Source organism: Loxodonta africana, chromosome 2 (genome assembly GCF_030014295.1).
Source record: "Loxodonta africana isolate mLoxAfr1 chromosome 2, mLoxAfr1.hap2, whole genome shotgun sequence".
Taxonomy (NCBI): domain Eukaryota; kingdom Metazoa; phylum Chordata; class Mammalia; order Proboscidea; family Elephantidae; genus Loxodonta; species Loxodonta africana.
Genome location: NC_087343.1, coordinates 213062784 through 213075411, shown reverse-complemented (window position 1 = coordinate 213075411; position 12628 = coordinate 213062784). Strand labels below are relative to the sequence as shown.

The 12628-nt window shown below is 42.5% G+C and overlaps 1 protein-coding gene across 15 annotated transcripts in view; it reads left to right on the top strand.

Moving 5' to 3' along the window:
• The window catches only part of MPRIP (myosin phosphatase Rho interacting protein), a 226205-nt gene that overhangs the window by 41260 nt on the left and 172317 nt on the right, over nt 1–12628 (top strand). The window lies entirely within an intron of this gene.

Sequence of the window (12628 nt, the reverse complement as noted above, 5' to 3'; positions counted from 1 at the left end):
TCTTTTTTGCATTGTTAGTAATCTTTCATATACTGTTTATGCCATGTATTAAGGCTCCTAGTTTTGTCCCTATTTTTTCTTCCATGATCTTTATCATTTTAGATTTTATATTTAGGTCTTCGATTCATTTTGAGTTTGTTTTTGTGCATGGTGTGAGGTATGGGTCTTGTTTCATTTTTTTGCAGATGGATATCAAGTTATGCCAGCACCATTTGTTAAAGGACTGTCTTTTCCCTATTTAACTGACTTTGAGCTTTTGCCAAATATCAGCTGCTCATATGCGGATGCATTCATGTGTGGATTCTAAAAATTCTGTTGCATTTGTCTGTGTGTCTGTTGTATAGTACCAGGCTGTTTTGACTACTGTAGTGGTATAATAGTTCCTAAAAGCAGGTGGAGTGAGGCCTCCCATTTTGTTCTTCATTTTCAGTAATGCTTTACTTATCCGGGGCCTCTTTCCCTTCCATATGAAGTTGGTGATTTGTTTCTCCATCTCATTGAAAAATGTCTTTGGAATTTGGATTGGAATTGCCTTGTATCTATAGATAGCTTTTGGTAGACTAGACGTTTTTACACTGTTAAGCGTTCCTATCCATGAGCAAGGTATGTTTTTCCACTTATGTAGGTCTCTTTTGGTTTCTTGCAGAAGTGTCTTGTAGTTTTCTTTGTATAAGTCTTTTACTTCTCTGGTAAGATTTATTCCTAAGTATTTTAACTTCTTGGGGGCTACTGTAAATGGTATTGATTTGGTGATTTCCTCTTTGATGTTCTTTTTGTTGGTGTAGAGGAATCCAAGTGATTTTTGTATGTTTGCCTTGTATCCTCATACTCTGCCGAACTCTTCTATTAGTTTCGGTAGTTTTCTAGAGGTTTCTTTAGAGTTTTCTGTGTATAAGATCATGTCATCTGTAAATAGAGATACTTTTACTTCTTCCTTACCAATCTGTATGCCCCTTATTTCTTTATCTAGCCTAATTGCTCTGGCTAGGACCTCCAGCACAACGTTGAATAGGAGTGGTGATAAAGGGCATCCTTGTCTGGTTCCCGATCTCAAGGGGAATGCTTTCAGACTGTCTCCATTTAGGATGATGTTGGCTCTTGGCTTTGTATAAATGCCCTTTATTATATTGAGGAATTTTCCTTTTATTCCTATTTTGCTGAGTGGATTTATCATGAATGGGTGTTGAACTTTGCCATAAGCCTTTTCTGCACCAATTGATAAGATCAGGTGATTCTCATTTTTTATTTATATGATGGATTACATTAATTGTTTTTCCAATGTTGAACTATCCCTGCATACCTGGTATGAATCCCACTTGGTCATAGTGAATTGTTTTTTTGATATGTTGTTGAATTCTGTTGGCCAGAATTTTGTTGAGGATTTTTGTGTCTAAGTTCATGAGGGATCTAGGTCTGTAATTTTCTTGTTTTGTGGTGTTTTTACCTGGTTTTGGTATCAGGGATATGCTGGCTTCATAGAATGAGCTTGGGAGTATTCCATCCCTTTCTGTTCTCTGAAATACCTTTAGTAGTAGTGGTGTTAACTCTTCTCTGAAAGTTTGATGGAACTCTGCAGTGAAGCTGTCTGGGCCAGGGCTTTTTTTAGTTGGGAGTTTTTTGATTACCTTTTCAACTTCTTCTTTTGTTATGGGTTTATTTAGTTGTTCTACCTCTGATTGTGTTAGTTTAGGTAGGTAGTGTGTTTCTTTCTAGGAATTCATCCATTTCTTCTAGATTTTCAAATTTGTTAGAGTACAGTTTTTCATTGTAATCTGATATGATTCTTTTAATTTCAGCTGGATCTGTTGTGATATCACCCATCTCATTTCTTATTCGGGTTATTTGCTTCTTCTCCTGTTTTTCTTTTGTTGGTTTGGCCAATGGTTTATCAATTTTGTTAATTTTTTCAAAGAACGAGCTTTTGGTCTTGTTAACCCTTTCAATTGTTTTTTGTCTCTGTTTGTTTTAATTCCGCTCTAATTTTTATTATTTGCTTTCTTCTGCTCCCCATGGGTTTCTTTTCTTGCTTTCTTTATCTTTGTTCAAGTTTTAGGGATAATTCTTTGATTTTAGCCCTTTCTTCTTTTTGGATGTGTGTGTTTAATGATATAAATTGACCTCTGAGCACTGCTTTCGCTGTGTCCCAGTGGTTCGGATAGGAAGTATTTTTGTTCTCATTGGATTCTATGAATTTCTTTATTTCATCCTTGATGTCTTCTATAACCCAGTCGTTTTTAAGCAGGGTGTTGTTTAGTTTCCAAGTATTTGATTTCTTTTCCCTGCTTTTTCTGTTATTGATTTCTACTTTTATGGCCTTATGTTCAAAGAAGTTGCTTTGTAATAATTTGATGGTTTGGATATTGCTAAGGCTTGCTTTATGACGTAATATGTGTTCTAGAGAATGTCCTATGTGCGATGGAAAAGAAAGTGTATTTGGTTGGGGTTGGGTGGAGTGTTCTGTATATATCTATGAAGTCAAGTTGGTTGATTGTGGCATTTAGCTTTTCCATGTCTTTATTTAGCTTCTTTCTGGATGTTCTGTCCTTTACTGAAAGTGGTACGTTGATGTCTCCAATTATAATTGTGGAGCTGTCTATCTCACTTTGCAGTGCTGTTAGTGTTTGTTTTATGTATCTTGCAGCCCTGTCACTGGGTTCATAAATATTTAATATGGTTATATCGTCCTGGCATATTGTCCCTTTAATCGTTATATAGTGTCCTTCCTTATTCTTTGTGATGGACTTAACTTTAAAGTCTATTTCGTCAGAAATTAATATTGCCACTCCTGCTCTTTTTTGATTGTTGTTTGCTTGATATATTTCTTTCCATCCTTTGAGTTTTAGTTTGTGTCTCTAAGTCTAAGGTGTGTCTCTTGTAGGCAGCATATAGACGGATCATGTTTCTTTATCCAGTCTGAGACTCTCTGTCTCTTTATTGGTGCATTTAGTCCATTTACATTCAGCGTAATTATGGATAGATATGAGTTTAGTGCTGTCATTTTGATATCTTTGTGTGTTGTTGGCAGTTTCTTTTTCTTAATTTTTCATGCTGAGTAGCTTGTGTATTGTCGTTTCTCTTATCTGCTGTTGTTGATTTTGTTTCTGCTGAGTCTCTTTTTTTCTAGTATTTTATTTTGGTGAATAGGATTGTTAGTCTCCTTTGTGGTTACCTCAATATTTACCCCTATTTTTCTACGTTTAAATCTAACTTTATTTCTTTATATCGCCTTGCCTTCCTCTCCATATGAAAGATCTATGACTACATTTCTTAGTTCCTCTTTTTTGTTTTAATGTTGTCTTCTTTTACATAATGACATTGCTGTTTCCTTGTTTTAAGTGTTTTTTTTATCTTGATTTATTTTTGTGATTTCCATTTCTGGGTTGACATTTGATTGCTCTGTCCAGTGTTCTGGTCTTGGGTTGATATCTGATATTATCGGTTTTTTAATTGGAGAACCCCCTTTAGTATTGCTTGTATTTTTGGCTTGGTTTTTACGAATTTCCTAAACTTCTGTTTATTTGGAAATGTCCTAGTTTTGCCTTCATATTTGAGAGACAGTTTTGCTGGATATATGATTCTTGTCCGGCAGTTTTTTTTCTTCAGTCCTTTATATAAGTCATTCTGTTGTCTTCTTGCCTGCGTGGTTTCTGCAAAGTACTCGAAGCTTATTCTTACTGGCTCTTCTTTGTAGGTGACTTTTTGTTTATCCCTAGCTGCTCTTAAAAATCTCTGTTTATCTTTGGTTTTGGCAAGTTTGATTACAATATGTCTTGGTGAGTTTCTTTTAAGATCTGCCTTAATGTGGAGTTCGACTAGCATCTTGGATAGATATCTTCTCATCTTTCACGGTATCAGGGATGTTTTCTGCCAATAAATCTTCAACAATTCTCTCTGTATTTTTTGTTATCCCTCCCTGTTCTGGTAGTACAATCACTCACAGGTTATTTCTCTTGATAGAGTTCCACATGATTCTTAGGATTTCTTCATTTTTTAAAATTATTTTATCTGATTTTTCTTCAAATATATTATAGCCAAGTGCTTTATCTTCAGTCTTACCAGTTCTGCCTTCCACTTGCCTCAATTCTGCTCCTCTAACTTTCTATTGAGTTGTCTAATTCTGTAATTTTATTGTTAATCTTGTGAATTTCTGATTGCTGTCTCTCTGTGGATTCTTGCAGCTTATTAAATTTTCATTATGTTCTTGAATAACCTTTTTAATTTCTTCACCTGCTTTATCTGTGTGTTCCTTAGCTCATTCTGCATATTGCCGGATCTCCTTCCTGATCTCGTTCCTGATGTCTTGAAGAGTTTTGTATATTAATCTTTTATATTCTGCATCTGGTAATCCCAGGAAGGCACCTTCATCCAGAAGATCCCTTGATTCTTTGTTTTGAAAGCTCGTTGAAGCGACCGTGGTCATCTTCTTTATGTGATTTGATATTGACTTTTTTCTCTGAGCCATCTGTAAGTTATCGTATTAGTTTATGTTTGCTTACTGTATCCTAGCTTCTTGCTTTGTTTTGTTTTGATATGCCCAAATAGGTTGCTTGAGAGAGCTAGCTTGATTATTTTCGCTTTTGAAGCTCTAACGTCTTGTCATCAGATGGCTAGAGCTGTTATCAGGTACATCAACCTAGGAATCCATTCACTTTTCTTGTATGGGTTCAGCTCAGGTGTCCTGGTAGTTGGTCATCAAGTGTGTGGTACAGGCTCTGTCTGACAATCTTAGAGGGGCATGGGTGATTGGTGTAGGTACCAGTATCTGGTTACAGCAGGGGTCACACTCTGAACAAGGCAGGGGGCTGACAACCATCCCCCAAGTGTCTGTGAGGAGAGTGCGTCCCTGTTTCCTAGAGCGCATATGTGGGTGAGTTCTGCAGATGGACCATGAGCACCCAGTGCTTTCGGCTGTAAGGAATGGGAGGTACCAGTTACCCTTGGACCCCTGTCGTGGGTGGCCGGGTGACCTGAGTAGAGCCTCCAGTCCTTAGGCCCCTTTTGTGGGTAGGTGAGGACCCTGTTTAATAGGCAAAGCAGTGACAAACATCAAACACCCACCTGTCCACTGCACAACTGAAACAGTTGCATTCTGCCAACAAGGGCCTATTTTCCTGAAATAGGCCCACACAGGTCCATGCAAGGGGGAAGGGTATTCAGAGTCCACAGACCATTTATGCCTGGACAAAAGCCACTTCTGTTCTGAGCTCCCCAGGTTAGTGGAGCTGACAGATTGTCTTTTCCCCCAATTGTGACTTTATTCCTTCTCCAAGGCCAGGAGAATGGCTCATGGAACGCAGCAGGAGCTATCTCGGGCCCAGGGAAATCGACAGCCACTGAAACCGGCTTGGGGCCTGGTGGCGCTGTAAAATATACGCAGGCACTTAGCTTTTGCCAAGGGCGCTGTTATTCTCTGGTTCCGGGGGTGTGAGTAGTCTGTGCGGCTGGGTGCTTCTCCCTGAGGAAACTACATCCAGAGCTCTGCTGCAGTCGCTCCTGCGAATGGTGCCTGAGGGCTTCCGGCAACTCAGGTCCGGCAACTCCTCTCCACTTCTGAACCGTGTCTCCCTCCCCTTGCCACTCGGTTTTCTAACTTTGCCTTTGATGTTCAGGGCTCCTAAACAAAAAAAAACCCAGTGCCATCGAGTCGATTCCGACTCATAGCGACCCTATAGGACAGAGTAGAACTGCCCCATGGAGTTTCCAAGGAGCGCCTGGTGGACTTGAATTGCTGACCCTTTGGTTAGCAGCTGTAGCACTTAACCACTACGCTACCAGGGTTTCCCTCAGGGCTCCTAGGTTGTCATAAATATGATCGTTTCACTTGTTTTTTCAGGTCTTTGTTGTAAGAGGGTTCACTGGAAGCTTCTCACTACTCCGCCATCTCGGCCTCACCTCCTCATCTCCTTTTGATACTTCCTGCCTGTGTCTTTCAATTTTTTGCCCATAGAATCCTTCAGTATTGCAACTCAAGGCTTGAATTTTTTCTTTAGTTCTTTCAGCTGGAGGAATGCTGAGTCTATTCTTCCTTTTTGGTTTTTTCATTCCAGGTCTTTGCACATTTCATTGTAATACTTTACTTTGTCTTTTTTCTTCTTGACACTAGGGAGAAAGCATTGTTGCACCATTAAGGATAATGTTAGCTGTAGCGTTTTTGTAGATGCTCTTAGCAAGTTGAGGAAGTTCACCTCTATTCAGTTTTTTTCTGAGAGGTGTGCGTGTGTGTTTTTTCCCTTTAACCACAGTGAGTACTGAATTTTTGCAGGTGCTTTTCCTGAATTGATTGGTATGTTAATACAATTTTTCTTCTTCAGGCTGTTACCATGGTGGATTACACAGATTGATTTTCAAATGTTGAACCAGCCTTGCATCTCTGGAATAAATCCCACTAATTCTTTTTATATATTGGTGAATTCTTTTTGCTTATATTTTGTTGATGACGTTTGTGTCTATATTCCTGAGGGATTTTGATCTGTAGTTTCTTAACTTAATAAAATGAATTGGGAAGTGTTCCCTCCTCCATTTTCTGGAAGGGATTATGTAGAATTGGTGTTAATTCTTATTATACATTTGGTAAAATTTGTCAATGAAACCATTTGGGCCTGGAGATTTCTTTTTTGGGACTTTTTAAATAAAACATTCAATTTCCTCTGTAGGTGTGAACCAAAAACTGAAACCCACTGCTGTCGAGTTGATTCCAACTCATTAGTGACCCTGTAGGACAGAGTAGAACTTCCCCATAGGGTTTCCAAGGCTGTAAATCTTCATGGAAGCAGACTGCCACATCTTTCTCCTGCATAGTGGCTGATGGGTTAAAACTGCCCACCTTTTGCTTACTAGTCAATCATTTTAACTACTGCACCACCAGGGCTCCTTTAAACAAACAAACAAAAAGAAACCGTTGCCATCGAGTTGATTTCAACTCATAGCGACCCTGTAGGACTGAGTAGAGCCTGCCCCGTATGGTTTCCAGGGAGCTCCTAGTGGATTCAAACTGCCAGCCTTTGGGTTAGCAGCCGTAGCTCTTAACCACTACACCACCGGTGTTTCCAGAGCTCCTTTGGCACTGCAATCAAGTGGATTCCGATTCATAGTGACCCCTGGGGTTTCCAAGGCTGTAAATCTCTACAGAAGCAGACTGGCACATCTTTCTCCCACACTGCTGCTGGTGGTTTCGAACCGCCAACATTTTGGTTAGCAGTTGAATGCTTTAACCGCTACACCACCAGGACTGTTAGCTATAGGGCCAGTCAGATGACTTGTTTTCTACTGAGGGAGTTGTAGTAATTTTCATTTTTTGAGGAATTAGTTCATTTCATCTAAGCTGTCAGACTTAGTGTATAAAGTTGTTCATAGTATGTCCCTTTTTATCTTCTTCATGTTTGCAGGATCTGTAGTGATATCCCTCTTTCTTTCCTGATTTTGGTAATTTGTGTCTTTTTTCTTTGTCGGTCTTGCTAGAAGTGGGTCAATGTTACTGATTTTTTTTTTTTTAATCCAGCTTTTCGTTTCATTGATTTATTGTTTTTTCTGTTTTCAATTTCATAGTCTGCTCATATCTTTATTATTTCCTTCCTTCTGCTTGCTTTGGGTTTATTTTGCCCTTTTTTAGGTTCTTATGTTCTGAACTTAGATTATTGATTTGAGATTTTTTTCCTGTTGCCTAAAGTAACCAGTTTAGTGCTATAAATGATCCTCTCAGCACTGCTTTAGTTGTGCCCCACAAGTTTTGGTATGCTGTATTTTCGTTTTGTTAAATTTCTTTTGAGATTTCCTCTTTTACCCATGGTTCATTTAGAAGTGCGTTCTTTAGTTTTCAACTGTTTGGAGATTTTCGTGTTGTCTTTCTCTTATTGATGTCGTGATATGGTGGGTTAAGACTGCCCACCTTTTGCTTACTAGTCAATCATTTTAACTACTGCATCACCAGGGCTCCTTTATTGTATGACCATCGTGGTCATACAATAAACTCTTCGCAATTTCAGTTCTTTTAAATTTGTTGATGTTTGAAGCAAAAAGAAAATGTAGGGCACTCACCACCATGACATTCCCAGAGTCCTGGGGTTCCTGGCATGTTTGCCTTCTCTCCGCCTCTCAGAGTCTTCTTACGTTTGTTTTACACATAATGTCTGGGTGTACTTAGTGAGAGGAACAGGGAAACATACACCTACTCCATCTTCCTGGAAACGGAAGTCTCAAATGACAGGTTTGCAAGGGCTTTGGGTTGGAGAGGAAGATGCTCAGACCACGAACAGCCTCTTTCAGGATACCAGAAGTACAGCCGCCAGTTCCTGTGGGTCTGTGAGGGGCCTAGGGTAACAGGGAAATAGCTCAGGGGGAGCTTTCATGTGGTAACTTCGTACATGATCTGGACTTACAAAATGGGCCCTGGATTGCACACTGCTGCTTGACACAGAACTCACCCATCTTTTGGGCTCTTACAACCTGGCAGAGATCCTTAGCATGGACAGCAGATACTCTGTTTCTCTCACTGTTCCTTACTACCCACCCCCCCCCCCAAAAAAAAACCAGCTACCCGACCAAAAGTCAACAACAAAACTAAGTGTGCCACCAAGTACTTCTAAAGCACCATCCTCTATGCCAGCTACCCTTTTGGTTCTTGTTTTGAAGCTTGCATTTCATGTTGTCACAGAGCTCTGAGACTGGGAGGATGCCTGCAGGCCTGGTGAAGGCCCTGCACTGGGAAAGAAGGGAGCGGGGAGGGCCTTGGGAAGCCATTCATTTCTCTTACCTGGTGGTTTCTAACGGGGTCCTGGTGGTGCAGTTGTTAAGTGTTTGGCTGCTGACTGCAAGGTCAGCCATTCGAATCCACCAGCCGCTCCTTGGAAACCCTGTGGGGCAGTTCTGTTTTGTCCTATGGTGTCACTATGATTCGGAATCAACTCCACAGCAACGAGTTTTTTGTTGGTTTCTGAGGATGCTGATGTTTTCACATGAAAGTACGTGAGCCCCTAGTCTGGTGGGGACAGAGGTGCGTATGGGCAGTTCTAGACTTACAGATACAGTTGTGCCTACTGTGGTGGGGAGGGACTTGGCATTTTTAGACCATCAGAATTGGAAACCAGAGGAAGAGAAGTTGTGGGAGAAGCAGCAGCGCTCCCTCTGGGAAGCCTTCCCAGCTCTGTGGGATGACTCAGACGGCAGAATGGACTGTAGGCCACTGAAGAGAAGAAGCAGGGCAAAGGCACTTCCACTCCCAGGTGCGAGCTCAGGCGAGTTGTGGCCTCCCTTCCTTCTGCACACCTGCCTTGAGCAGAGTACCAGTCCAGTGCTACGGACACAGCTGCAACCTGGACAGACTTCTGCCTTGGTGGAGCAAAGGCTCTGTCTGGGGACAGTCACTATGCATTGTCATTATACAATGGGGTGATAATTATAAATTAATTTTGAACATGTATAATTACCATAAGCTTCCTAGAGGAGACTCACTGGTATCTACAGAGAGTATAAGATGGGGCTAGGATTGGTCTGGGGCAGTCAGGATGGGTGCCTTTGAGGAAGGGACATTTTACTGGAGCCTTGGTGGATGGGTGGGAATGGCCAGGTGGAGAGGCTGGGAGAAACTGAGGAAACCACAGTCTCAAAGACCCCCAGCTTGAGGGAACCCAGAGGAGGCCTGTGTGGCTGGCCTGTGGCTAGGGAGCAAGCAGGCAGAATGGTGGAAGATGAGGCAGGAGAATAGCAGAAGTGCTTGGCTTTCTGGGCTTGCAGAACAGGGTACAGAGTTTGGATTTTATCCTTAAGAGGTGTTGAAGGGTTGTAAGCAGGGAAGCAGCATGAGCTTCTCACCAGCCTCTACAAACGCAGTCATTCTTGCTTCTGACCTTGGCCTTAATGGATGCCTTTATCCAGACTGTCCGCTGTACCCCCGAGGTTTCTGATCATACTGCTTTCTCAGGGAGACACCTTTCCTTCTTCCACTGCTCCCCCAGTTTGCTCAGGCCTTGTGGCAAGCCACATGCATGTTCCTGTCTCTAGAGGTATGGTGTGGAAGCTGAAGGTGCTGCAGTGTCAACAGGTGCAGGTGCCAGGTAGACCGTTGTAGAAGCTTTCGTCCCATCTGTGTAGCCAGGTCTGACTGCGTCATCAGTTCTGTCCCAGCAGCCTCCTGCTGGCTTCTGTTGCTCCCCTGTCCTCTGTGTCCAGCAGATTCCAGCTCCTTCCTACCAATCAACAGGTTGGGCTGCTGCCCTTTGTGACAGTTGTCCCTGCCTCTCTGAATAGAGATTCCCAAATCTGGCTGGGGCAGACACCTGAGAACTTAGACACTGACCCTGGGCTCCACCCCCAGATACTTGGATTCTTTAGGTTTGAGAGGAGGACTGGCTGGGAGCCCACGAAGGTAGGGCCAGCTTCTTACTTACCTTTGCTTTCCCACTGCCTGACAGAGGCCTTCAGTTGTACAACCATCATCACAGTCAATTTTAGAACATTTTCAACCCTCCCCAAAAGAAACCCCTGTAGCCCTTAGCCGTCACTTCCCTTTCCCCTTTCCCTGCCAGCTCGAGGCAACAGCTAATGGATTTTGTTTCTTCATCACTTCGCCTTGGTGAATGCCACTGAAGGGTGTCCTCCCTCCTGTCTGGCTCTCCTGTCTCCCAGCCTGTCCCCCCTCTCAGTGTAGTTGCTTACCACTCTTTGCTTTGGCTGCTCCCTAACCCTTGCTGGCGGCCCTTCTTGCCTCCTCTCGTCATGTGAAAAACTAGTGCTGTACTGTGGGCCTTGAGGACCCTTAAGAAGCCAAGACAAGAGAGTTCTTGGCTCACCTAGATGCTGTGTAACCTCTGGCAAGTGACCTTCCCTGTCTGGTTTGCAGATTGCATAGCTATATAATGAGGTAGTGCAACAGGGCCTTCCAGTTTTGAGTGTTGAATAAAAACAGTTCTTAAGAGGGTTCCTAAGACTTACCACAGGTCAGCCTGGGTTTCTAAGCGGCAGTCAGGTGGTATGGGTTTTAATTTGTATTAACGCCTTTTTTTTAAAGGGTGGTGGGTAACTTGGCCTGGGGTTTTTCCTTTTCCAGCCCCTTCTCATCAGCTGGGTGTGGCTGAAAAGGGGGACAGAACCAGAGTGTCTGTATCTTCTAACTCATGCTGAGCTCCTACTATGGAGGCACTAGGAGAAGGCTCCTTTGATAGTAAAAAAAATAGTAATGTTGTGTGCCATCAAGTTGATTCAACTCACAGCCACCCTGTAGGACAAAGTAGAACTGTCCCATAGGGTTCCTATGCTGAAATCTTTATGCGAGCAGATCACTAGGTCTTTTCTCCTGCAAAGTGGCTGACAGTTTCGAACTGCTGATCTTTCGATTTAGCAATGAGCACTTTAACCATTGCAACACCAGGCAATGTCTTTTGAGCATTTATGGGCCAGGCACCATGCTGATTTTTTTTTTCTTTTTTCCCCTCATACAATTTTTTTTTATTGAGATGTAATCAACAAACCATAAAACTTTCCCTTTTAAAAGCGTGTAACTCAGTGGTTTTTAGTATACCCACAGGGTTGTGCAGCCATTAAACCCAAAAAAACCAAAGCAGTTGCTGTCAAGTTGATTCGAACTCACGGTGACCCCGTGTGTGCAGAGCCAAACCACTCCCTAGGCTGTTCAAAGCTGTGACCTTTCAGAAGTAGATGATGAAGACTTTCTTCTGAGACACCTCTGGGTGGGTGTGAACCGCCAGATTTTCACTTCGTAGGGGAGCATTTCACTGTTTGCTCCACCCAGGGACGCCCCTGTAGCCGTCGTTGTTGTCGGCGGCCGTCCAGTCGGCCCCTGACTCATGGTGACCCCCTGTGTTACAGACTGGTAGTGCTGCGTAGGGTTTTCTAGGCTACAGTCTTAACAGAAGCAGATTACCAGGCCCTTCTTCCTTGGAGCTGCTGGGTGGGTTCAAACTGCCAGCCTTTGAGGTTAGCAAACCGCTTGTGCCACTCAGGCTCCTTAAAAAAAAAAAAAAAAAAACTGTTGCCGTCTAGTCAGTTCTGACTCATAGCAACCCTATAGGACGGAGTAAAACTGCCCCATCGGGCTCCTTACCACTGTCTAATTCCAGAACATTTTCATTCCTTTCCAAAGGGAAGCCCTGTCTCTGCTAACACTCACTCCCTGTTCCCCACTTCCCCCAGCTAATGGCAGCCATTACTCTACTTTCTGTCTCTGTGGATTTGCCTGTTCTAGACGTTTCATACAAATAGGAACAAATATGGCCTTTCGTGACTGAGTTCTTTTACTCAGCTTAGTGTTTTTGAGGTTCATCCATGTTGTAGCATGTATCAGTATTTTATTCCTTTCTTTTTTTAGTAACAGCTTTGTTGAGGTACAATTCATACACCATACAATCCACCCATTAAAAGTGCACAATTCAGTGGTTTTTAGTATATTCGGAGTTGTGCATCCATCAACACGATTGATTTTAGGACATTTTTATCACCCCCAAAAGAAACCCCGTACCCTTTAGCTGTCATCCTCCCGTACCTCCATTACCACACTCCCACCTCTGGCCACCACTAATCTATTTTCTGTCTGTATAAATTTGCTGCTCTGGACATTTCAGTCATACAGTAGGTAGGCTTTTGTGTCTGACTTCTTTCACTTAGCGTAGCGTTTCAA